Source organism: Lutjanus erythropterus, chromosome 16, assembly GCF_056507025.1.
Source record: "Lutjanus erythropterus isolate fLutEry1 chromosome 16, fLutEry1.hap2, whole genome shotgun sequence".
Classification (NCBI taxonomy): domain Eukaryota; kingdom Metazoa; phylum Chordata; class Actinopteri; order Lutjaniformes; family Lutjanidae; genus Lutjanus; species Lutjanus erythropterus.
The window spans coordinates 21,012,315-21,040,264 of NC_139332.1; the positions used below are offsets into that span (position 1 = coordinate 21,012,315).

General features: G+C 39.7%; 1 long non-coding RNA gene across 2 annotated transcripts in view; it reads left to right on the forward strand.

The window, feature by feature from the left end:
- Window positions 1–27,950, forward strand: part of LOC146313057 (uncharacterized) — a 114,294-nt gene that overhangs the window by 34,039 nt on the left and 52,305 nt on the right. For both annotated transcript variants that reach the window (XR_014772024.1, XR_014772025.1), the window contains exon 2: window positions 5,242–5,429. This is a non-coding gene — a long non-coding RNA (uncharacterized LOC146313057). The remainder of the gene's footprint in view (window positions 1–5,241; window positions 5,430–27,950) is intronic.

Genomic DNA, 27,950 nt, shown 5'->3' on the forward strand with positions numbered 1-27,950 from the left:
CATTTCTTTTTCTTTGCTCGTGGAAAAAACTATGTAAAAACTATTTATAGCAAATTAAACTTTAGTTATTACTGAGTCTAACTCTGAAAAAATATTAGTACATCATAATATTTTTAATGATAGCTACTTTGTTATAATTATAAACAATAAGCAAACAGTAAGTCTTGATGAATGTCACAGTGCCATTTTTGTCATATGGGATGATCTTTTACAAGCAAATCCTAACTGACGACTATAATTTTTTTGCAGAGCGTAATTCTAATGTTTTTATTAATTTATTTTTTTTTAACCCAGCATTTTATGTATTTATGACCTCCTTTTTAAGAGAAGTTTAATAAATAAATGTATATATTTTCTGTTTTATTATTCATAATTCTTACAAAATTGGAAGTGTAGTGTTTCACTGACCTCACTGACTTTATTTTTTTCAATATCGTTATTCGCATCAGCCCCAAATATCCAGCATCTTTTGGGCCTTAGATATAACTGAAATATATTGTAGAAAGGAATGAGAAGCGATGATTTTATTGGTGGTAGTAAATTTTTTTAAAGCAGGTTATGACTTCCTAAATTACTCTTTTCCAGGAAACATGTAGTTCATGTGCCACGTGTGTCTCCATGTCCAGTCTTTTCAACAGTTTTTTTGTTTTGTAAAGTTTGCTCTCTACACATTTTCACACTTTTCCATGTACTGCTTTATTGTTAGTCTGGTGGCTTGACTATTAGAGCCTCCACATCAGCTCTTAGGGTTCTGCTCATGCATAAGCTCTCCCCCTCTTCTGTTCACACACAAAGTTCACATACTGCATTTTCACGATCCCTACTCCAGACCTTTCTCACCATTTTTGCAGGTTGTTGTTCCAGATTCACATTGCATGTGGTGAAGAGTCAGGTGTGTTTACTGTGCAAATTAAGCCGTTAATCTACGCTAATAGTACTGTATACAGTGACTACAGTTAAAAGTTGTTAAGCTAAAGTGCAAATAGAACCTCAATACTGTTTAAGTGTTGAACAAAATGTGTCTGTAGCATCAAGCATAGAGCATCCAGTAAATTTCCTGATTCCCGATTAGCAGAGTACATTATAAAATACATAATAAAATATATACTGCAATCACAGTTCTGGTTGGTTTTAGACATTTTTACACGAAGGAGCACAACTTTTGCAAATGTCGAATTTCAGTGCAAAAAATGTTACATGTTATTCCTTTAAAGATGCTCAGCTTAATGTGCGTAGACTCTCCAATAGCATTTATACAATATGTTAGACTCTGTGTTTGTCTTTGCGTGACAAATGTTTCTAGTGTTTTGTGTTTATACAGTTTGTGTACGTGACTCTGAGCACTGTATGTATGTATTTATATGTGTACACCTGGTGTTCTTACAGGTTTGACACGCCTGCATGCTCCTTTGTTTGTATGTTTGTTAAGTTTGTGTCAACTTAGTACAAACAAGAAAAACTGTGCTTTAGTATCAGTTTCTGTCCCCAGGGCCTCGTTTGTCACATGATCATCTGACCTGATTTTGCGTTGCCAAGGCGATGCCTTGTTTCAGGGTTCAACTTAATGCTCAGCTCAACCTCATGACCTTGGGACATGTGTTTGTCTCTATGGTAACAGCCTCCGGGGTTACTGTAAATGAGAAGAGTGTGTTGGATGGGTGAACTGAGCATTTCTTCTCTGTGCTAGTGCATCAAATTAGGCACTTTACCACATTTACTCACCCAGGGAATATTAACCCCTTAGTCTGCAACACTTTCACAAGGTTATACTGATGCCTGGGTGACACATGATACCACAGCCTTCAGCTCCAGGGTCACTGGAGTAGTTTGGGATTAACTGCTTTGCACAGTAGCTGTAAACAGAAGTTTGAACAGTGCTGGATCTGTAAGTCTTTTTGTACTCTCTGAGAAATGAGGGTTCCATAAGGGTTCCTCCTGAAGGGCTGAAGTTGTACCCAGAACTGTTTTTGAATAAAGGGTTCTTTGTAAGAGAAAGTGTTCAATTAAGAACCCGCCTAGATAGGTTTCAGATACAAGTCTAGGAATATGAAACCATTGCACCATACGAGGGTTCACGAATCTCTCATAGAGGGTTCTAAGTGGAACACAGATGGTTCTAGGTATAACCCTGTATGTTGGGAGCTAGATACACTCTTAGAAATAAAGAGGTCACTAGAACCATAAAGCGTTCTTCAGATCATCCCCATAGGTGAACCCTTTGTGGTTCCTGGTGGAACCTCCACTTGGAACTCATCCAGAGCCCCCTATGAGAGGTTCCAAAGGAGAAGCCTTATATGATGTTCTAGCCAGTAACTTTCCACCCTCTAAGGGTGCAAACAAGAACCAACTCAGGGTTTCCACCAAGGACCCTTCTATATTCCAAGGGTTTTATCGAGAACCCACATGGGAGGATCTTCTGAGAGCCCTTTTATACTATGATACAAAGAACCCTTGACAAATTGTTTCTGTCTAAAATGGTTCTTTAGGTGAAAATGGTTCTTAATGGAACCTTTAGTCTTACAAAGAACCTTTGATGGACCCTATCTTCAAGAAATGGCTCTTCTGAAGCTAATGGTTCTGGGTAGAACCTCAGCCCGTACGGACCCTTATTTCTGTAAGGTTTCCAAGTGGAACCTTTAGAAAATGTTCTACCAAGAACCAAAAATTATTCTCCTATAGGGCCTGGCAAAAAACCCCATTATGGTCTGGGTCTCAATGTAAGATGGTTCTTTGTAGTACCATCCAGGCGGGTTGTACATGAAACCTTTGGAATATAAAAAGGTTCTTGGTAGAACCCCCTGCCTGAGTTCTTGCTATCCCCTGAGGAAAGTGGAAAGGCTCTCGATAGAATTCCCAGAAAGGTTTCTGGGTGGAACCATTACAGCATAGAGGGGTTCTCTGTAGAACCTTTCATAGGGCCTTCTAGGTGAAAGCTTTCAGAGATGGTTCTAGGTATAACCCTTTACGTTGGGTTCAAGGTAGTACCCTCTGAAAGGGTTCCCAGTGAAAGTTTTATATACCAGAAAGCGTTCTCCAGTGGGGGCCAAGCCAAAGAACCCTTTATGGTTCTAATTAGAACTTTTTTCTTAGAGTGTATGGGACTTTAAAATAGCATTTATTTCCTTGAAAGATATATGTGCAGAGTAGAAAAGGAGAGGAGCTTATATACTCGTAGTGTTGTTGTAGATGTTACAGGATACATATACATTGTACTAATATGTTTCTTATCGTGTTAAACATCCGTTTATATGATAGAGTTTTATGAAACTGCATTGAATCAGCGTGTACTCAGTCACATATCCATTGTAGCATAAAATTATTTTAACATTTTAACAACAACTCTGTCAGGCTATGACCCAAAAACACGAGAAAACCAACAAACAAGTGCAATTTAGTTTCCACAGAAGCACTACTTTTATTACCAGCTTTCCATTTCATCATAATAGCTCTCAGTTTACCGGAGGCATTTGGTCAAAGTGAAACATTGTCCACTGGAAAGCCAGCCAGCCGAGCTCATGAAAGAGACCTAAATGCCTTCAAATAACTATGTTTTTATTTAAACAAAAAAAAAGGGAGGACACACGCCTCAAACCAGTGTCTCATGCGGGTAAACAAAGCGTGGTTGCCATGCCGATGGGGCATCAGTGTATAAATAGCACGGGTGTTTGTTCTGAATACTCCTGAGAGAGAGAGAGAGAGAGAGAGAGACAGAGAGAGGGAGGGAAGAGCAGGCAGACAGTGATAGCCACTGTGTAAAATCACAAGTGCAGACATTTACAGATGGTTTGCAGTTTTACAGACTTGTACACAAATTAAGATCTCATGAAGGAGGAGCGACTGTTTGCATGATGTAATTTGTGAACATGGGGCTCTGTCAAATCTCTGTCAGAAGACTGGAGTGGCAGTCAATACGCATCCAAATCAACAGGTTGTCTATATGAATATTTTTTTAGATACACATTTGTCACCTGTGTGTTGGTGTGTTGATGTGTTGATGTAGCAGCAAAGCACTACAGATATCACCACATTAAAGGTATAGTTTGGATTATTTAAAGCAGGATTGTTTGAGGTACTTATCGGTAGTCAGGATATCACCTGCAGTAAATGGAAGTAAGGAGCAGAAGCTGAGCATTGCACTACTGTGGACAGGGTCAATAAGAAAAGCTATGTTAGCCACCCAAAAAAAGATCCACTAAAAAAAAATGTCAGTTTAAGTGTATGCTATATTAAAAATATTTTCTCCACTTTACTTGGCCACCTACATAGCCTTATCTGATGGGAAACCACCATTATAAAAGCCAAATAGTGCTCTGTCCAAATCAACCAAACTCCATAGACAAAATCAGTATTTTTATCTTGCTGAACACGGTAGTGGCTGGTCTCCTGCTGCCTTGATCTGTTAGTTTGTTTGTGTTATTGTGTGACTTTGGTGAATCTAAATTATCCTTTTAAAAACACCAAAGGCACTCAAAAACATAACAAACTAACAGACTGAGGCAGCTGAAGACCAGCAACTCTGGGGTTTTGTGAGGTAAAATGACCCGATTTCTTCACTGGGGTTTGGTTGGTTTGGAGAGAGCAATAATTTGGCATATACAACAGTGGAAGAAGCCTGCTAACAGCAAAGTTAGGCAGTGAATATATTCTAAATATAGCATACCACCATTGATGTTTATTAAGGTGGACCTTTTTAAGTGGCTAAAATATGTTCTTTTTGCAGACACCATCCACAGAAGTACATTGACAACCTTCTGTGCTGGTACTCCTCTCTGCCTCTTCATGCCGACCTTCATCTACTGCAGGATATTTTCACAGACAATCAATGAGTATCGCGTACAACCTTACTTCAAATAATCTGAACTCGCCCCTTAATATTGCTTTTATGTTTCTTTTTATGTTATGATGTTTTTGATGTTTTTCATTTTCTTTGATCAAAGTCAGTGCTGAGAGATTAGTTAACTATCTAGCTGACTTGGAGAGCTAACTAGAAAGATCAGTAAAGTCTGGATGCACGTCTTCACAAGTGCCATTAAAACTGAAAGCAAATCGTTTGTGGAAAATAACACTTGGCTGAAGGTTAAGCTGATGATTGTAATTGCATGGCAGGTAATTTGGTTATTATGCAGTGATAATTGAGCTAGAACGAACAATAATCATATCAGGAGAAATATTATTTCCGGCTGATGTGTAGAATAAGATAGAGGAACACTGTGATAACGCTCTCTCTGTGTTTTCCCGTAGGGAATGGTGACAGCACCTGCAGACAGACAGACGTGGACAGACGGCGCAGGCACCCGGAACGCTTCCCTCCCAACGGTGGAGAGATCCAGACTTCACACCAGGAACTGCAGCTCCAGTCGGTCGTCAGCTCTCAACTGAGCAGCAGGCTCCACCTACTCCGCCCAAGTAGCTCTGCCTCCTCTGCTCAGGTAGGACGCAAGTCGAACAAACTGCACCGAAGTGGAGCTTTGTGATAGCAGATTTGTTATTTTAGCATTAATTCAAAAGCTAAATTACAATTAAATCTGTCTGCTGATGGTAAACTGTTAAGTCTGCATAATAATATGTATACAAGATCGTTCTGTAACCATAGCAACACATATGCATGAGCATTTGATTGCTGGGATTTCTCCTGATCAATCAGAAAGGAATTAAAAAGGAAAATGAGAGGTTTTTTGATTGAAGTTTTTTTTTTCTATTTCATTGTTTTTTGTGACCACAGAGTAACTATTATGCTCATAATATTACAGGACAAGGCACCCATTTTCTAAAGGTCTGTCATAATTCATCATTAACCAATTCCAGTTGTAGTCTTGACTAATAATGCTCTTTTTCGACTTTCACATGACACTGGATATGATAGAGCATGACTTGCTCTCTGTCACCAGAATTAGATTTTCACACTCGAGTCCATGTGATGTATGATGATGCAGGATGAAAAGTCACCAAAACTGTCCAAAGAATTAGTTACCTGTCAGGCCATAAAGCTTCATGCTTGTACACCTTGGCTCATTAGTTAAAAGACAGTCAGAACACAGAGTGGCCCAGAACTAAAAGGCGACAAATGTTTGATTTTGTGTACGCTTCCTTATTTGTCTACCACTGGCTGGGGAGCAAACTGTGGTTCAGTGTCTTGCCCAAGGACACTTAGAGTGAACCGCTGACCCTGTGACCAGTTGATGATCTGATCTACAGTTTCGTCTTCCAGATTTTAAAAAGCCTGAAGAAGAGAATTCAGAATTTTACCAAAAAAATCAGAAAAAATGAACTTAATTCTGGGGGGGTCCAGACACCAGGCTGGAAAACCCTTTACTAGAATAGGGTTGTTGAGTATTTTGTGTTTGTTATAGCTGTATTAAAGCATAGTCAGAAGAACCGATGTGCTTTTGTGTGTTCGGGTTTATGTGACCCAGAGGATAAACTTTTTTGGGGCCTGTTTGAGCTCCTACCCCTCTTCTTCCATTCACGTGATTTGTCTTTTGATTGCATTCTTTGCTGTCTTATTCTTCACGCTGACCCTCCCACTGATGTCTCTCCACTCAGTTTTGTCTCCCGTCTCCTCTCCCTCCCTCCTCTTTTTCCTCTCCACTGTATCTATTGAAGCTCCTCCGTCAGTCCTTTATCTTCGTCTCACCAGCTGTGTGTTGAAGCTCCATTTTCTCCTATGAGGGAGCGCAGAATGAATAGAAGAGCTTACAGTGAGAACAGTGAGGGAGCCAATCCCTGCCTTTGGTTTCATTGAACACGTCTGTTACTCCTCTCCTCCCCTCCTGTCCTCTCCTCTGTCCTTAGACTCTGCTGTGACCAATCCTGTCTCCTCTGTCTCCTGCTGCTTGCTGTTCCCAGCGTCTCAGATGGGGTATTATTTTTAAGGAAGATATAGGGGAGACTGGGGATGTTTGCAACCCTTTTTGCATTGCTTTCAGTTACTCAGAAACTATTTGGACTAGACCAACCAAATCTTTACATATTAAACTACTTACCCATACCATTTTGTGATGTTTACATACGACATATTTTCACAATATTTATTTGAATATGTATTGTTTTACAATAATATTAGAACAAAAGCCTGCTTTGAGTCAATGTGCAGATGTTACAGCTGCTAATCTATCTCTGTATTTCAATTTGATACAGGCATACAACTCAATTTATAGGGAAAATTAAGTTCACAATAATAATGATAATAATAATTAAAAAAACAAATTAAAATAATAATAATAATAATAATGAGGAATAAATACCTGTGTGGGGTTTTCTGCACAATAAATACCAAATTACACACTTCTTTCAAGGAAACTTCCATGAAATTTATTAAAAATAAACATAAAACTTGGTCAACTCTACTGTTCAGGCTCCACTGACTCTGGCACTGTACAAAATTCACAGAAATCAGGAAGAAGATCAGCCTTCTGCCGGCTGTTACCGGGCTGGAAGCGTCAAATTGATCCATGCATTAAGTTTCTTACATTACGGGTCGGCTATAACTTTAAATCCAGATAAAACCTGGGGCGTGTTTGTAAGATATGCTTGCCTCTGTTGCAGCTGTCCCCAGTCTACCCTGTTTCACAGATAAAAAGTAAGGGAAAGAGATTACACACAAACACAAAAAACCCAAAGCGATCTGTCTTGTTTCTCGCAGCGTACCTCCTGACTTTTGACTAAACAGTTTACTGTTTATAACCCTTCAGCAACATGCAGTTATACTTGACTCACCAAAAGCATCATTAGATTTTGTTGTGAGGTACTTCAGTGTGCTTGGGGACTTGCTGTGTAACTATACAAATATGTTTTGAAGTGCAGACTAATTAGTTTATTAATTTAACTTTGTACCAATTCAGAGCAGAGCAGCGAGGGGGGCTGTAAAGTCAGTAGAGCTTTTTAGAGAAAAAAAAATAAAGGAAAGGTAAGATTTAGATGAAACAGATGCAAAAAAAAATGTAGATAATTAAACAAAAATGTTGCATATAAAGTAGGCTTTTAAGTGGATTTTGCTGTTTCTTTCTCACTCACTCACAAAGATTAAACCTCTCCCTGGCCTTCTTTCCCTCCCGCTCTCCTCTCTCCTCCCTGTCTCCTCCTTTCTTCACCCATCAGTCTTGCTGAATGGAAATTACACATTTCACTCCCTCCTTCTTTCTTTCTGCTTCCTCTCTCTTTTATAAAATCGCTGTTGACAGTTGCCTTTCTCTGAGCAGAAAGCCTCAGAAATGAGCAGATGGAGGGCTGACAGTCTCGAGGCTCAAACAATGACGCTGGGCGGCAAGTCGTGGTGATCAACACATGTCAGAAAATAGCTGTTAATGGGGGAACCATATACAGACTGTCACTCATCATCTATATAGGGGATGGATCCAGTTCTGTGTGTTAAGGATGTGGAGTCAGAATCCAGTCACCCAAGACTTGACATGTGTGTTAAGCTGTTTGGCATGTGCCTTGTGTTGTATCCTGCATGGTTTACAGTTAAGTAAACTCATGATACTAGACAGCTAACATGGCAAGTCATGAATAATAAACTTCTTATGAATGTGAGTTATTAAGATGGTGTTAATGTGGCTCCTGGTTGGCTTACCATACATGGCGTTGTTTTTGACAGGTCTGAGCTACGTAACTTTTAAGTGATCTGTTTTAAAACCTTGGCCCTCATGCAAGTACAGTTTTGTGTTCCCATCTTGACTTTCTCACACTTTTTGTCGTGTGGTTGCCTCATTAGAGTTTGCCATGTCAGATTTAGAAAACGCTCCTGACTTCAGATCACTGGGGAAATGATCCAGCTGTGCATATTTGAGGGCATGTGTGTAAGCCTTGTGAATTAGCATAATAAATGCCCTGATAATACCATATAAGGCTACATGCCCTGTCCCATTCATCAGGATGTGTTCATTCATGAAAATGACATCAAAGAGTAAAAGAAGAACTTTACGAGTTCGGAGAATACCTGCTTTCAGAGATCCATAAAGAAGAGTGTATAATTTCAACAGCATCAGCAGCAGAATTTAGGAACCTGCTAAAACCACCGAATGGAAAAAAATAACAAGCGCTGTTAATGCCATGTAACCTGAGTGCCGTACTGTCACTGGAATAAAGAAGAAGCACTTTGATATGGAAATGGTTACCAAGAAGTATTCCCACAGCAAAGTGATCAATGACTGCAACAGGAAGACGGAGTCAAATAGGTTTGGATAACAACAGACAAACTGCACATGACTCCTACGACAGGTCGCTGTCACCAATTTTCTTTGACTATATACTCATGAAAATCATTTCAAGTTGAATTATTGGCCGCTGTTTTCTCCAGGCGTGTCTTCAAGAATATCTCGATTCTGAATATTTGGTTTTGTCATATTTAAAATAAAATCTCAAGACACAGTGACAAGAAATGTTACTATAAATCAGTACTCTGCTGCAAAGTGACAGGTTTACTCATCTGTAATTTCTGAATGTGGAGACATAAATGTATATTTTACACAACTTTATCTTACAGGTCTGTAAATTCTTAATGGTTTATTTATACTTTCCTATTAAGTTTATTGAAAACAAAACAAAACAATATGTATTTGGTGCTAGGTACTGGTACTACAGGCAAAATGGAAGCAGTGTTCAGTTGGTCCACTTCCCATTAAGTAAATCCAGTGAACTACTTGTAAGTCTTTTTGTCACAGTAGGTCATCAAATCATGGCAAATTTTGGAAAGCATACAATTCTATTTATATGGAAAATTAAGTTCACAACAATAATTGAATAAGGAGCAAATACTTATGTGGGGTTTTCTGCTCAATTGATACCAAATTACATACTTCTCTCCAGGAAACTTCCCTGAAATTTATTAAAATTAAATTACCAACCCAAAAAATAAACATAAAACTCTACTGTTCAGGCTCTACTGACTCTAGCACTGTACAGATTTCACTGAAATCAGGAACGAGATCAGCCTCCTGCCTGCTGTTACCGGGCTGGAAGCATCACATTGATCCACTCATTAAGTTTCTTACATTACAGGTTGGCTGTATCTTTAAATTCAGATAAAACCTGGGGCATGTTTGTAAAATATGCTTGGCCCTGATTTCAATATTGCACAACCAGGCTGTGATATTTAATGTTCCAAGAGAAAGGCTAAACTTGTCTTGCAGGGGAAATCTGACAGCTTTATATTAACTTTATATTTTCAGAGATTGATTTTCCTTTTTCATTTGAAACTGAAATGACTCCCACCCACTCTCTCATGCTTAGACTCAATGCAGCCTGCAGCAACGACTCACAGTAATCTCAAAGATGTCAAATTACCAATTAACCCAGCAATGCTCTCTATAATAAAGCTTCAGAGGAGCCTTAAGATGTCCAGCAACGCCAGGGGGTATCATTCAAAGTACGCAGTATGAAGTAAACTGAACCTGTCCCTGTTGCTTGACATTAGATTGCAGTAAAAAAAAAACTTATTTATGTGGATCCTGAATTCTGAATTCTATTCTAAATTTGATGCCTGCAATATGTCTAAAAAAGCTTGGACAGGGGCATGTTTACCACTGTGTTACATCACCTTTTCTTTTAGAAACACTCAGTAAACATTTGAGAACTGGAAAAAGGATTTTCTGTTTTTATTCATGTTTTACACAGCATCCCAAGTTTTTAGGAATTGAGTTTTGTATAAACATGTTTTTTTAGCCAGCTTAAGGTTAGCATCAATATAAGAAATTACTTTAAACTTCGAATAAGTTTCCTGTAGTAAGAAACCTGTAACATTTTGTGCACATTGCACCCCTGAGAGGGTTAAACAACCTGAGTAAATGGAGAGGTCCCCCTGTCTCCCTCTCTGTGTGTGAGCATGGATTTCCCCTTCTCTGTTTTCTTGTAATAGCTGCGCTCTGCTTTATTTGATCTGGGCCCCCGCTCTCATAGTAGGATTGAATTGGGTTTGGAGAGCAAGGGAAACACACACACACACACACACACACACACACACACACACACACACGTATACACACACCTGAGACTGCCAACTGCTACAGCAGCTGCCCCAGAACGAAGGAGGGAGAGAGACAGAGAGCAGGGGGAAGAAGGGAAGGAGGAGAGGGGCAGTGGGAAAGTAGTAAGATACACAAGGATAGGAGGTGGCGAAAAAAGAAAGAAGGGAAGAGAAGAGACGGTGGATTATTGGAACGAACCAAGAGAATTTGCATCGTAAAATGAAAGTGTTCTCTTCTAATATGGTACCGGACGCAGACAAGGAGAAGGAATTAATTAAATCACGACGCATTTAATCTGTATCTCTCTTTTTCCTTCTGTGACTTCTCTCTGCCTTGTCTCCTCTGTCCTCTATCCCCGCCCGCCTCCCAGTCTCTCATGTCTCAGTCTCACTTTTGTCTCACCGTCTTTACTCTCCTCAAACACGCTCCACACACGCCGTCTCTGCACACTAAGCAATTAGTTAATTACCTTGCCCAGTGTCGCTGAGTTCATCCAGACTGCTGGTTTTTCTGAATTACTAAGAGGGAAAAAGAGAGATAGAGAGCAGAGGAGTGAAGTGAATGAAAAGAGAGACATTCTCAACTGACCTGAGACTGCCTATTGTGCAGGTACTAGAAACTCTCAGCAAGAGAGAAGTGAAGAACACAAAAAGTGCTTTTGAATAGGATTTATTTGAATGTTTCAACCAATGTCTCTTTCCAAATTTAATATAAAATTGTGACAATTTCTGTGTACCTCTTTGGGGAGCATCCTTCTTTTTTTTCCCTCTTATTTCTAAAGTGGTGTTGATCATTTCTTCATGGAGCTGGGCTCACAAAACAGAAAGCAATCTGGTTGTCTTTGCAACAGGATCAGGGGATTTGTAAAGTCGTCAGTTTCCACTTTAAATACATTGGAGTTTTTTGGGTTACAAAAGTAGCATGAAGCATTTAGGCTTAATATTTCTTAATTGGATTTAATTTAAAGTGTATCTAACAAATTAGCATATTCATCTCATGAGCTTTTCCATTGGCACTTTCTGCCTTGCTGAGTCAAACCATTCATTACTATTTATAATGCCCTGAGCTGTGCCAGATCACAGATGAACCTCTCTTGGTGTAGGCTTCCAGGTAGCACGTCGACCATGGCGTGATGACCCGGCTTCTACCACTCAAACAAGCATGTATTGTGAGGCTCAGCTTGTGTATGTAGGAGAGCAGAGAGAGAGCCGTGTTTAAAAGTGTTTGTTCAGCTATCAGTACTTACGTAGCTTCTGACTGACTCTCTGTGGTTTGAGGTTTACTTTCTCTCCTGCGCCTCTTTCATTGCATTTGTTGCTTCATAATAGAAGTTTTTATATAATAAAATAACGGGGGAGTTTTATTGTGAAGAATTTCTAGGAAAGGAAACCTATTTTTCCACCATTTTACAGCTACTCAACTCAAGACAGGTGTGTATCAGTTAAAAGATATACATTCAAACAGGTAATTTTCCATATTAAGCCATCTCATACATGATCCAAACCCAAAGCTTGAAAAACTATAGTATAAACGTTTTTGCAAGGTTGTAATGCAGCACAATACATCTTCTGTCTTACTCTGCCAAATATCATCCAACAAAGCAATTTTGTTATACTATTGATAAAAACAGCTTTTTTTTTCCACGGTTGATACAGTCGTAAAAAAATAATTTCAGGGGGAATAAAATCTGCTCTTTGTTCTCTGAGAACCACAAAATAAAAATCAATTGAAGTAGAATAACTCTGTTACAGTAAACCTCTGCAGAAGCTTCTTATGTTCCATACAGCTGCCGCCTGGTTACAAAGGAGCGATGTTGAAGTCAGGCTTAATAACCGTACGCAGCGCAATGGCTTCCCCCATAGGAGTTAATCAGCATGTGTACTTCTGCTTGGCTCAACCAACTCTGTTCCATTCCTCTGTTCTCGTAAACATCACTCTGTGTCTTTCTGCAAGTGTGTTATTGTGATTCAACATGTCTGCATATACTTTCATCTGTACATGTCTACATCTGTGTGTGTGTGTGTGCGCTGTACAGAGCGTGGGCATGTGAATATTAAGAGACAGCCTTCAGTAGTTTGTGTATGTGCGCGTAATGCATGTGTAAGTGAAATGCAAAATGTCATGTGGAGCTGTGGGGTATTGACTGGAATTCAGCCATCAACATGGAAAAACATGTTGCTGTAGGTCGTTGCTAATGAGCCATACATGGGCTGGAACATTGTGTGTGTCTGTGAGCATGAGTGTGTGTGTACGCGAGGGAATGGGGGTGGATGCATGTGTCTGCATTTTTGTGCTGTGTACTGTATCTTTGTGACTTAATATATTTAAGCATTTACTCTTAAATTCCTGTTTGAGAGGTAGATAAAGTGTGTGTTTTAAGAACTTAAAACAGTGTGTGTTTGTGTAATTCTACTCTGTGTGGGTGCCATTATTCACAGAAGAGTGCTTGTCTGCCTTTGGCGTGATTAATCCACTGTCCTTCCTAACTCCGACCCACTTTTGTTGCTCTTTTCTTTGTTTGCTCTTGATTCCCTTCTGCTTTATAGCATTAAGCAATGAGTAATGATGACTGACATCATCTCTGGCTCGGCTAGTGCCGACTAATTGGCCCGAGCGATCTGATTGCATTAGATGTTATTCCTTCAGGGTATTCCCTGTCCTCCGCCCCCGCTTTGAAAGATATCCCTCATTGTTTGCATGGAGCAACATATTGCTTTTGTGTGGCCTTTATTGTTTTGGTTTTATTGTATTAATAGTATGAATACACTCGTTGGTTTGTAAGCAGGTCTTGAGATTAGCTCTTTTGATTTATTGCTTGTGCATTTTAACCTGAAAAGTGAATAATGTTAAATGCTGTGATTGCTGTCGAGCTTTGACTGGTTGTGTTAATTGCTATCATCGAAAATGCGTGTCTCAGGATACCTCAAGGATATTACAAACACGCTACGGGGACAATAATACACTACTGGAATGTGTTTGGTTATTGTGTGGGTGCTCTGGGTGCTCATGTGAGAAAGCAATAAAGGTTGAAAAATGAAGTTGCGCTTTAGATTTACTAACAGCCATGAGAGGCTTTTTCCTCCACTCATCTCTCTTTTCTCTCGCTCTCTTGTCTTCTCTGTCTTCCCCCTTTCGCAGCAGCCACTCTAAGAGCCACCTTTTCAAGTGAGGTAAAATGATTATAGTAATGGATGCCCCCCACTCCAACCTTTCTCCTGCTCTCCTTCACAGTCACCACTCTGTACATTCTGTTCTGTGCATTAGCGCAGCCCCGGGAATGCCCTCGCTCTCAGCGGCTTAATGCAATCACACCTCTGGTATAAGTGCACCGAGAGAGAGAGAGACAATCGAGGAGAGATGAGAAAGTATGGGGAGATACAGCAGTGGGACTGGTGGGTGGCAACTGGCAGGAGTGATCACATCAGAGGATGATAATTACCTGGAGACGGGACAGAGAAGTCATGCAAATTAGATAATTTACAGGTTCTCCTGTCAGTCAAGGTGCCTGTGTAGTTTCTTGGCACAAATGTCATCTGTACAATCAAGGACCTACTAATTTGTTTATGATAGTTTTTAAGGCTGGTATGCATGGATCGTCTGTGAAAACCAATCATGACACACCTGAACTAATCAAGTCAAATTTCCAGGGAAAAAAAGACAAATTACATACAATTAAAACAAAGTGCATGCATGACATTAGGGCCCTTTCACACCTACTATGTTTGGTCCAGACGTTGGACTTTTCAGTTTGACCCAAACCAAAATTGCAGGTGTGAAACAGACCAAACAGCTGAACCTTGGTCCAATTATGAAAGAGGTGGTCTCATCTGGGATCAAACTGAGCCATGGTTTGGTTTCAGACCAATTGCAGGAAGCTCTGGCGGGCCATTGTAAGCCAAATGGCCTGCAGTAACACATGGAGAGAAGAGGAGAGCAGATGTTTAGTTGACGTTTGATCCGTCAACTTCATGAAGTGTCAGTAGGACAAAACTCTCAAAACATTCAACATCTTTTAATAATTTTCCAAAGGGATGAGAGAATTGAATTGAATTCAATTGACAACATGCCACTGTCTTCAAACCAATCACAGGGCATTCACAGGGTTTTAAAAAGTTTTAAAAAGTCAGGTCTTCAAAATTTATTGGACCAGTGAAGTTAACATCACTTTTATATAGTTGCAGTTTTCAGTCTTGCTTTTAAATGTGTGCTCGGTTCAAGCCTGTTGAAAATGACAAAGTTGAAGCCCGCTGCACCCTGTGCAAGAAAATGCTCGAATTAGGAGCTTTGGTTTTAGAGGCATTAGAGTCACGTCATAAAAAGTCCCCCAAACACTTGTGATCACCAGTATTGTTCTGTATTCACATTAGGAGCATCACTTAAGTCCAGTGTGGCCCACTAACAATATTTAACTTCTGCAACTCTGGTTAGCAACCTAGTGACAATATTTGAATCTACACCGACAGTAATTTTTTTTGCCAGGATGGACATGAAGTAGGTCTTCAATTGCATTTATAATGATCTTAAAAAAGGTCTTGCAAGTATAGGGTGGCACAGCTCTAGTACAGTAGATAATGACAAAAGGAGTAGGTATGTATAGTAGGCTCACATTACTGCAAGGTGAAAGCAAAACACATCAGATCAAATGCACACAGTGTAACAAAAACGCAAACTTTGGCTCAGAACATAGTTTGGACTTCAAGCTGTCAAAAAAGCCCAAAGGAACTGTTTCAGTTCAGCTCCAAAGTTTTGTTTATTTTCACTTGTTAAATGGTGAAACGAAAGAAGCAGATGGTCTCCTCACCTCAAAAGCAACAAATAAAAGTGGTCCTCTCAGATGTTTTTTTTTTATGGATTGTATGCCTGGATGTTCTGAAATAGTCAGGAGTTCATGATGACAAACAGTTTCCCCCGGGAGGCGTTGAGCTCAGTTCAGCAACTTCAGCTTTTAGTAAGATGAATGGGGATGGCCTTTGTGGGGCCTGGGAAGTCCTTATGCTGAGACCTATAGAGGGCTTATTGCTTTTACAACCAGGCTTTATGATAAAGTGCCGTCTTTCTGACCACCCACTCGCTCACCTACCGTTTGCTCTCCATACTTCACTGTCTCTCTCTGTGTGTTACTCCGTCTCTGTGCCTTCATGCTTCTGTTATCTTGTTCTCTTTTTGTCAACTTTCCCTTCATTTCCCCCCCTCTCATCTCCCTGTGTCCTTATTTCTCTGTCAGATTCCCTCTGCTTTTCTCTGCACAGCTCTCTCTAACTCCCTGCCGTTGACTTTACCACACTTGTCTCCCCCTCTCTTAAATAGTTAGCAGCCATTGCTTTTTAATGCTATTTATGTCAATTTTCTTTTTCTCTTGTGGCTGGCATGGCTGAGCAGACACTGAGTGGTGTTTCTAATTGGCAAATTGGTTTGCGCTTGTGATCTGATGATATGATACCTGAGCTGTTAGCTCCAGTCACTACCTCCCACCCTCTGTGATAATTACCTTGAGAAAACCAGTCAGGTTGGCTTGACAGGGGCCACGGAGGCAAATAAACTTCCTATTAAAACCAGATTTGAGCCAGCTATGGATGATGTGCTGTTTCACAGTTATACACGCACAAACATAACTGCCGTGCTTCTGTAGAAATGTGCGGTGTGTCTGGTGCTCAGCAGGATTAGTCTAGATCTTTTTACAACAGCTATAAAACAAAAAGTTTTGCTTTGGGATTCTGGTTGGCTATCTAAAAAAAACCCACCATTATTCTTGTACTGTATGGGGCTGTATACATATCAGGTCCTGCTGCCATCACAGAATTGTCAGCGCAGTCTGTTCAGCAGTGTTGATGGATGGCCACTTACCAGTATCCCTATATACTATCCACTTATGCTCCCCTGCTCAATCCTTTTATGCGTAGAGAGGTGTGAGCTAATAGCCCATTGAGCAAAACTAGTTTTCCTTCACTTGGGGGAACGGAGTGAACTTGGGGCTAATGTAGAGCCCTGTGGTTTCCTGAATGGTGTAACAGTGGCACATAGGCTTCAGTTGAGGGATTTTGATGGAGTGGTCCAGGGTGATAGCCAGCAGACATTGTTCAACGCTGATACCTGAGAGACAGTTACAGAATTATGTTTATAAGTAATGCTTTTCATCAGAAATCTGCTCTAAACAACTTTGTAACTGTTTTTTATATGTATTTTTTATATATTCTGCAACATACAAAGCACGGAGCAACAAAGATGAGTATTTAAATGGATAATGTGCAACATTTTCCTTAAAAAAATAGAATGTATACTCATATAAACATAATTCAGTCGTCACTTATGACCCACTGGAGGTGTGTGGTTGTGTCTATATCTGCAGAGACCCTGTCTTCTGCCTGTATTTCCTTATTTTGCTGTGCTTGGGATATTTTACATCCCAAAATGTCGGTATTTGACATCCTGTGAATGAGACTCAATCAGCTATCTTTTTGGTGCGTTTAAAGACAGCTTGGACAAATCCTACTGATTCTACCTTTGACTTCAAGACAGATGAGTTAGAGATGTTGGTAACAATTATAGAGGAATACACAGATGTCCTTTTTGGGAAATTTACAACAATGCTAAACTTAAAAGTTTATTTAAGACTGAGAGATTAGAGGATTTCCTGTCATAGGTTAGGATAGAAACTTAGCAATTGTTCATCTGTAATGGCTTTTTACCTAAATCAGGTCCTAACCCTAATTACCATCATTACTAAAGAGTTAAGATCTGCAATTTAGGACATTTCTGTGACCCCTTATGTATCTTCACATCCCGATTCTGTTGGGGTTTATCTGGTAGAAAATATTTTGGCCTCTGAAGAAGTTCTACACTCAGGAAAATAAATCTTGTCAGTCCTTTACATATTTTCACCAAATAAATAAATAAAATGTCTTTGTTGGCCAGAAATCCCCAGACCTTTCATGAATGCCGTTCTACAACACAGCTACTCTCGAGCAATAATTCAGTGCCGTTGTGTGGTGCTACACTCTGGTGGGACTTCATGTGGTATTGTGATAGCCGCAGATAGGGAACGTGCTGTACACATCACACAGCAGCACAATGCCATGAGCCTGCCACTGTACATAACTGTAGGCTGTGTTGACTGTCGCGTGGGAGGTTACATAAACATACACAGTGAGAGAGGAGAACTGCCATAATGTCACATTCATAAATATGTGCAAAAAACATGATAAAAAGGACATGAATCAAAAGCATGTTTGGTATTCTGTTACCAGGCTGCTGTATGTCACTTGTAGAGGTTATTAGTTAAAATAATCTCTAAAAACACCCTTGGAATGAGTAGGGGACCTCAGACTTGAAGCATTAATTACACTAGTTAGTTATTTACCTGCTGCAGGAGGGACGAACCCTCTGGTCTCGATTGTGCTGAGATAGCGCGCAGGGTTTTCTCACCACGACTCGAGAATAACCTCTGAGCTGTTTGAAGGCGCTGGCAGGTGTATGTGTATGTACAGTACGTGTGTGTGCGGAGGTGTGTGTGAATGCGTTTGACAGCGAGGATTACATAACAGAGATGCCTGCTGCTGCAGGTCACCGTGAATGACAAGAGCAGACACACAAATACACACACAGGCACACATGTAAATCATTACAAATACAAACGTGTGTCGTAGCTGCACACACACACACACACACACACACACACACACACACACACATACACATGCACATGCACACACGCCCCCTGTATGCCTTAAGTGTTCTTGCTCTCTTTTGTCCCCATCTGGTCTTTTTGAGCTGCAGCCTGATTAAATGAAAGTTTTTTTGATATATATATTTATATATGATGAAATCTTTACCCACAAAACAGTAAGATTCTTCTGCTTGTTATCCTCAGCCGGTCGATATTTCGAGTAATAGCTTTCATAGAACTGTGTTTGTTTCCCTCCCAGTGTCTTCACTGTATTTTGAAATGAGTCTACACAATTCCTGGAAAGTATTAAGCAAGCGACAGTGCATGCAAATCTCCCCATCACATGAGAATATGCATGAACATGCAGACATGGGGCCGTATTACAGAAACTTCCCAGGTCTTAAGAAGAGTCTTATTAAATAGTTTTTTTTACCCCCAGTTTTAGATCGCAGAGGCAAATGCTAGCTAACTTTAAGAAAGTTTTCTTATTTTATTTCATCCATCATCTCCTCAAGTTAGAAACTCAATGCAACATCACTTATCAACTTTTATGTTTGTTACCTAGCAACTGACACTACTTTTCTCTTCTCGCTGAGCTTAACAAGTGAAACTGTTGGCTGTTATCATTGAAACATACTGAAAGTTACATTGAAACATACAAAAAAAATGGAGCAAGGACAACAGCACGCGCTTAACTTCAGGACCGTCGAGTTAGAGGTTTTGGTAACATCCGCAGAGCGATCCAAAGATGTTGTATTTGGGAAATTTATAACAATGCTAACTTGTAAGATAAAAGAAAGATGGCAGACACAGTCTCTACCATACCCAACGTCCATTGTGTTGTCTGTTAGCTCCTGACAGCGAACACTACTTTTAGCTGCTGTTAGGGATCACTACAGTTAGCAAAAATACTACCATTAGCTGTTATTTGCAAACATTTCCAGTAACACTACCATTAGCCAGTTGGTAAGTTGGCTATTACTACAGGTGGAAAATATAAAAGTCAGCGCAGCTTGAAGGTTATCTTGGAGTTAGGAATGTATTACACGAGCATCCTCCCAAAATCTCTCCTATCTTAGGTTTTGACAGACACATTGACTTGGGAACCGTTGTAATAGCTATTACTGTCTGTAATAGCTTTTTTCCTAAATCAGGAATGAAAATATGTTCTTTTTAGAAGATTTACAACAATAGTAACTTGGGAGATGAAAGAAAGAGAGTGGGATAAGATGGCAGACAGTCTCCTCCGTATATGGCATCAATTGTGTTGTCTAATAGCTACTATCAGTCAGCTAGACATGACCATTACCTATTGTTAGTTAAAATTTTGGGAAGTTAGGGTGCTTACGTAATACACTTCTCCTATTTTCAGTCAGAACAGAAACCTTGACTTCGGAACTGTTCATCTGTAATGGCTTTTTTCCTAAAACAGGTCCTAACCCTAATTACCATGGTTACCAAACAAGATAGGATCTGCAAGTTTCTGTAATACGGCCCATGGCTCTTAACTGCGGCAGCGAGACAAACAAACACACACATGCAAAGAGACATACGCAGTACACCTACACACACACAGGGATCCATCTGTCTGTTTCTATGTTCAGGACTATTGACTTCTGTTGCTACACACATACATGCACACACTCACACACACACCCAGGAGCCATGGAGTTGCCAGCTTTGTGGAAGTGAGTATTTTTAGACTGTGTTGATAGTGGTGTTGTGGCTGTGGTCTGTTTGTTGTGCGTTGTAGGGAGGACTCAGGTGCCGAACACCCTGTAAACTTGGTAAAAGAGTTCTAATGTAAAGATGTAGTGCAGTCTGTTCCTCAGCCCTCTTCCCTCTCCTCCTCCCACTGCACCAGCCGTACTAATGAATCTACATTACTCCTTTAATAGAAATCCATGTCTGCTATAGTTGGCAGCGCTGCCCTCATCCTTTTGCAGGCTCTTGCACAAATGTAGATACACAGAACAGGCGCAGGGTTTATGAGCGAGCCAGCCAGCCCGCTGTGGATGACGTGCCATGTGTGGAGGACACACGGGTCCAGTTTGGGCACTGATTCTATTCTAAATGAAGCAGGAGTTTGTGAATTATTGAAACGCCTGTCCTCTTTCTCTGCTCCCTCTCCATCTCTCGCTCTTTAGATCTCATTTTTCTCACACACACTCTTATCTTCCCTTGCCCCTTCCTTCCTTCCTTTTTTTCCTCTTTTAGTCTCCTCTATTAGATAAGCGGGAAGGAGGGTCAGCTTTATTTGTGGACCAGTAGTTCAGCGTGTGTGTGTGTGTGTATGTACGTTTATGTGATTTGAGTGATGTTGGTTAATCCAGTGTTGTCCTTGGGGACAGATTTGGCCCATATTACAGCCTGCTATTACTGCATCTAAAATCTCGTGTGCATTGAGACAGTCATTATTTACTGCCGCGCGTCGTCCCAACTCCCTCACTAGCATTTTTTTTTTTTCATAAGGCTCCACCCTGCTCTGCAACGGCAAATACAGACCGACAGAGAGGTGAGATTTAAAACAATACTTTTACATTCAGTTAGAATCACACCGGCAAAATGTGCACTCCATCAATGCAAAACAATTTATGCTATCATCATTATTTAAAAAGAGAACAGCACCTTTAACATACTGAATCTTAAGCATTGATATATTTCATTTCACAGCTTATACACAACTCTCCTAGGATAAATAAAAAACCCATTCATTTAAACATTTGAAGAGATGTTTAAATGAGAATGGTGAGAATGTTCATTCTTGACTTTGGAATCAGCACGTAACAGTGTAATCATACATGCTTTACATCTGATTTAACCTTTGAATTTTCTCATCGAGTAGTAATTATCTGATTTGTTCAAATGTGTTAAAGTGGGGGTGCTCCAATCAGGATTTTTCAAGCAGAACTCGCTGAAAGTGGTATCACAGACCAATCAAGGGCCAATTTGAAACCCTATATTTATCGTGTAGCATTATTTATTTATTTATTTAACTATTCAACATTGTTGTATATTGAATATATGTATAAAGCAACTTAAAATTGTCAGATTTGGGCTACTTGGGGGTCTTTTGCACAAGGATAGGGTTGAGTTTGCTCATAAGAATTAGATTTTTTGAAATAAAATATTTATCATCTGCCTATGTAGAAATTAACGGCATATTGTTTTGATTTTAACATCTAAATATTAAAATACTGTCCTGAAATAACAAGAAAGTAATGGCAGGTGTAGCTCTATGTATCCTGTTCCAACAAACGAAAATAAGAAAAAAACTAAACTTTCCTCTTTTAAACAAACTTGGTGGCCATTCGGGTATAAATTTTTGAGTTTACAAGGTGCACTTGGATGCGACCTGAAGTTCCTGCTGGCAACCACATGCTTTGCCATACAAAGTGATGTGGTTTTCAGAGTTTACGAGGTGCACCTTAATGCACCAAGAGGTCCCTCCGTGTGTTAAACTTCAACAGAGACAGCAGAGAAGAAATGACACCAAAATGTGGTAGAAACTCTCAGCATAGTTTTTTATTACATAATTATTTTGGGGCAAACATTTACCAACTAGTGTGGCAGATTGCCTTCCAATATTTACTCACCAAATGGAAAATCTACCTATATTTGACCTGCCACTTCTTCACCTGATTGGCTTTCCTGATTGGTCTAGAAACCACTGATGAAACAGAACAAATACATAAGTGTACAAATATATTTATATTATATATAATCATAGGCAGAGAGAGAAAGTGAGAGAGGTAATTTTAGATTGAAGGCATGATGACTGTATTTACATTTATTTATGTAGTGTGACAGTAAATCACACTGTGTGTCCCACTATCAAACAGACCCAGCAGAGGTCAGATTACTACACCATACTGTATACCACCCACTGGTAATGACTGATCAGCATTCACAGACATGTAGGAACCAGTGAGAAAATACTTTAACATATATTCCTCCATCACCCTGTCGTTTATCACCCAGGGCTTATCGCTGACAGCCGCTGTGCCCTCTACAATCTCTCCCTGCCTGTCACACACACTTGTGGATAAACGTCCCGAACAGAGCGTAGTCGTGCTTTTTGTTTGTATAGATTTGTCGTCGTGTATCAGTAGCTGGTGCTTTTTGAAATGCATATTAATGTGGGGTAGATGTATAGTGTGGCTCAGTGTTGGCAGGTCTCTATCCTGTTATTATGACAGGAGTTGATGAATGGTGCACTAATAACCAGCGTGCTCCACAGGGAATGCACGCTATGTTGAGCATGTCAAATAGCAGCAGTCGTGTCTTTTTTGCTGATGTTTTAGCTTTAAAGAAAAATAAAGAGATGACAGCCTGCATGGATACAAACTAAAGGAAGGTTTGCACCCGGATGATGTATGGACGGCTTTTTGAAGACTGTTTTTCTTTCTTTCTGGTTACATTAGGGTCTAGTGCAAATGGTGCATTCAAAGATATCAGATTGGATATCAACTGCTGGCTACTTTCCACAATTTTTTATATGATCACTGACTATCTCTGTCTTTATCTCTATCTATTTGTTTTCCCACAGATTATTAACTAAACTATAATTCAGTTATTATCCAGCTGCCCAGATTTAACACTAAATTTAATACTTACTTACTCTAAGTTAGTTAGTTAGTTAGTTAGTTAGTTAGTTAGTGCATCATTCAGTGTGAAGGTCTTAGCTGAGTAATATGAGGAAGCAGAAGCGTTCAATTCAGCTTCGGTATACCAAACAATTAATCAGTTACTTAACTGAAAACATAATCAGCACGTTAATTGATAATAGAAATAATTGTTTCAGTCTTACTATCATATAAAATGCTAAAAAGTCTCTGTAAACATTTCTGTAATTAAAATAAACCAAAATCAAGACAATCAACGGAAATCTTGTGTGTCTTTGGACCGCTGTATTTTTCCCACTCCACTAATCTCCCTGTATGTTTCCTCTGCCTCTGTGCCACTGCTTCCTCTGTCCTCTCTGCTCTTCAATATTGATATGAGCTGTCATTGGTCCAGTTATTTATGAGGCCCCTCCCTGGTATTTTTCCATTGGCTCTGCCTCGACAGTAAAATTCTTCTCTAGTCAAATCTAATCCAGAGCAGCCTGATATTCGGTTGTACAACAGCCTGGCTGAGTCAAAAAACAGAATGTGCCTTTGAACGGATGTGAAAAAAAAAAGAAAAAAGAATGGTATGTTTTCAGCTCATGTACACGTATGACTGTTTTACAGCCTCTATTTCTTGCTTTCTCTTGTTTTCTTCTCTTGCTCTTTCGCTCCCTGCCTCCTAGAATTGCAGCCAAAGACTCTTTCCCATAACCTTTTCAGACCTGTGTGTGTATGTCTGTGTGTGTTTCTGCACAGAAGTCCTAAACAAGAGACGGATCGAAACACATGCAAGCCTTGCACACACACCCGCTTGTGTGTGCACTTAAATACACACACTTAGTCACACACATGTACAGTACAGGCCTCATTACACACAGGCCCCAGGGATTTGTGTCAGAACTATTTCCTGTTTGGGGCAAGGGAGAAAGGGGAAGTAGTGAGGATGAAATATGACGTAACACCAGCGGTGGTCTTCCTGTGTGCTCTACTCGGGCCTGGGTGTTACCCAGAGTTTAGTTTTCCATGGTCATTAATTTGACCATGTGTACAGCTGCCAGTAGGCCAGCGAGGTCACTAATCCTTTGGGACTGTTTCACAAAAGCTGTTTGCAGTTTTTACACACAGATCGTAAATTGCAAATAAATTTGGGAGTACTACAGAGCTCTTGCATGCTCCGGTATGCAGTTTGCTTTAATACGTGAGACGTGTCAGCATTATGCAAATTGCAGCTTAAACACACTCCAGGTTTACTGTATGTTATGAACTTGGCCTGCCTGTTGTGAAAAGGCTGAGAGGCCTAGTTGTCCTCAGCTCGAGACATTAATGCACTTGCTTTCACTTCATTCATTTATTAATGATGCTGTATGACCGAATATCAAAGCTAAGTAGTTTTAGTGTACCAACAGAAATGCGACCGTTGTATAAAAGTGCCAGGCGCTAAAGAAACAGGATTCAGTGGCGTCTTGCAGTGACCTTGCAGATTGCAAACACCTCAACCCTACAGTGGCTGCAAAACTTGCAAAAAACGTGAAAGTATCTAGAGCCAGTGTTTGGTTTGTTTTTTCTGGGCTACTGTAGAAACACGGCGGTGCAACGTGGCGGCCTCTGTGGAAGAGGATGCACGCCCTAAATGGCTCACTCTAAAGTAACAAAAACACAATGATTCTTACTTTCATGTGATTTTACACCAATGAAAATATACTTATGAATATTATATTTCATTTTTTTAATTGATTAGGACACTATTGTATTTGTTACAATATTTCAAAGATTTCAAAATGTTACTAACCCTATTTGACCACATAAGAGTTTGATAAATGTGTTTACAGCCATGTCCTGCAATGGGCAGTTACTGTGTGTTACAAGAAAAAGTTATATTTACATAGAGTATATATATAAATTGTTGATGATACATCGTCGAAGGCCAAGAGGGATGTTTGGGAAAAATTTGGTGTGATCAGAGACTGTTAGAATAACTTAGTCAGTAACTTTGCTGCTTGTAAAAAGTGACAAAAAGTATCACTTTTTGATAGCTGCAGTCTAGGCACATTGTTCCTGAAGAAACACATCGACAGCTGCAGGAGTACAGGTACTGTGCCAGTTGACAGATACTTTTCCAAGAACACAAGTGAGTGACAAGTGAGTGATTTGTGTTTAATCACGGGTTGGGTCGTGCAACTTAAATCAGCGAGTCCAGGTTTGTCTGGATTTGACTTGTCGGTTCTGGTGCTCAGCTTTGTGGGTGCAGACGGGTGTAGGTTTGCAAAACTTGACCCATGCAGGAGTCTGGCCGTTGTGTTACTGTAATTCAGGAATTGGCTTTTCTTTGTACTGTTGTCTGCAGCTCTCTCAGGTTCGCATTTGCATGCACGGATCTGTATACATGTGTGTAAACGCATGTAAAAATGCCTTGGCAGGTGAGAGCATGGAGGTAGTGAGGTGACACATTTCCTTATTGTAGACCACATAACTTCACACTGAGAGCAGTTACTTTTTATTCATTATTTAGGTCTACATATTTCACACTTTTCCTGCTTTTTAACACCATGGCTGGTTCTTACCTGACAAGCAGGAGGAATAAAATTAGCATCTCTAACACCTGAACCTTGGGGTTCATTATTAAAATATGCGTTTTGATCTTTTTTTTATGGCTTTCAAGACAGCCAAACCTATTCTAATTCATTCTATTTATATTAAAATGTGCTGTTTGTCAGTTGTCATTACGACACTTGTCCAGGGCCTCAACCACACCGGGCTCCATTGAACGTTTAATTATGAATCAGGTGCAAATATCTTGTAAACCAAAATAACCCTTGTGTAATATTTTTGTCGATATGTGAAACTTAATGAATAAAAATATTGTTTTTTTTCTAGGTAGTGTTAACAGCATCAACCATATACACATATAACCCACAGTAATACTCCCAGCCATGAGAGTGCCAAATGAAGTTTTATATTCAGGAAATAATTAGCAGCAATGAGTTAGGTGATGGTTGGAAGAGAAAACTGGGATTCACTTTTACAGCAGGCAGGATGTGAGCGCCAGTGACTTCCTCTTGAGGTGAGAAGTCATCTGCTAAAAACAGAGGCAATGTAACACCTCACTTACTGTGTGGATCTTACACGTTCACCTTGACACAAAGAAATACAAGAACACGCTTCTACAGGCACACGCAAAGCTGCTTCATGCAACCAAAACTGAATAAAGACGTTGTCATGGACAGTCTCACGGTAGAAAGTAAAAATTAGCCAATAACAGCTTGTGCCTACGAGGGAGTGGAGATGGTTGGGACACTTTTTGCATTTCTCTCAGTTTCTCGGAGACTGTTTGGACTAGACCAAGCAAATCTTTACATTTAATACCTGCTAACTGCACAAACTTTTTAAAGATGATTACATATGACATATTGTTCACAATTTTTATTTGAATTGAAGAAGTCAGATGTTGCAACTGACCACAACCCTGTAGACAGTTGCAACACAATCAAGGGAGAGCTGCAGCATGTAAAAAATATATCAAATTTGCCTAATTGACTTCTGGTTATTTCCTTATTAAGCATAGTATTGTGAAAATAATAATTGCTTTACAATATACTATAGTTTCATGTATTTTATTTAATAATATTAAATTATGTTATTTAAATTAAATAACAGTTGTTGAGATTTGTTTGTTTATATGTTGAATATAGGCCTACACTGAGTCCAAATGCAGATGTTACAGATGTTATTTTATCTCTCTATATTTCAGTGTAAGACAGGAAGAACTGAACAATTTGCAATTTACAATCTTTTATTAAACATATATTTATTGTACAAAAATGCAACCTTACTGGTGAGTGTGTAAGTTTTAATTAAATTAATTAATATAAAATATCAGACCAGTCTGACAAAAATACCGATCATTATAAAACTTTACAAAAAAAGCAGCAGATATTAAATGTGTCTTCTGTCTTCCTTTTGGGGACAGGGTCTATCTGAGCATGTGCAGTATGAATGTCTTCACTCTAGCATGTTACTGATGGGGAAAATAAAGCTTGATGCAACTGTCCCCTGTTGCAACCATCACCAGTCTACTCCTATCCCTTAACCTGTATCAGAATAGAAAGTATTGATTGTCAGCTGTGCATGATTGTCACCTTGTTGTGATCATAATTTCGTACAAACTCCGGTCTAATTTGGACATTTTGCAGCCTTGATTTGTGGTGCGATGTCTTCGTCTCCTCTATCTTCTGATTAGTTACAGATCAGCAGCAGCGGGGAGGGCATATAATGAAGTGTGGTAATTAAAAAGCATCTCACAGTTGATATACAGTGTTTTCTGTCACATTTTGTTTGACTCTGATACATGCAGTGAAAAAAATAAGTAACACTGGTTTCCTTAAAATAGACTGGAAAGCCATGCTTTTCCTCTCCATAGCAACAGTTCACTGTTGAGCACTGACTTGGAGTTGATGGAGTGGATTCTCTCAGCACCTTATTTACTCTGTGTGTGTGTTCTCATGTGTGTGTGCGTGTGTGTGTGTGTGCTGTATGTCTTCCTCTAGCGTGTCTTTGTTTATTTGTGGACGAAGGGTTCCAAGACGTTGTTTGTTTGGTTGAGTCCATCTCTGTGGAAACCCAGAACGAGGAGTGAAACAGCATTGGCAGACTCCGGCTCCTGCTAAGCCAGATAATGAAGTCTTCACTTTCTGTTGTCAGCTGTCAAACCCCCAG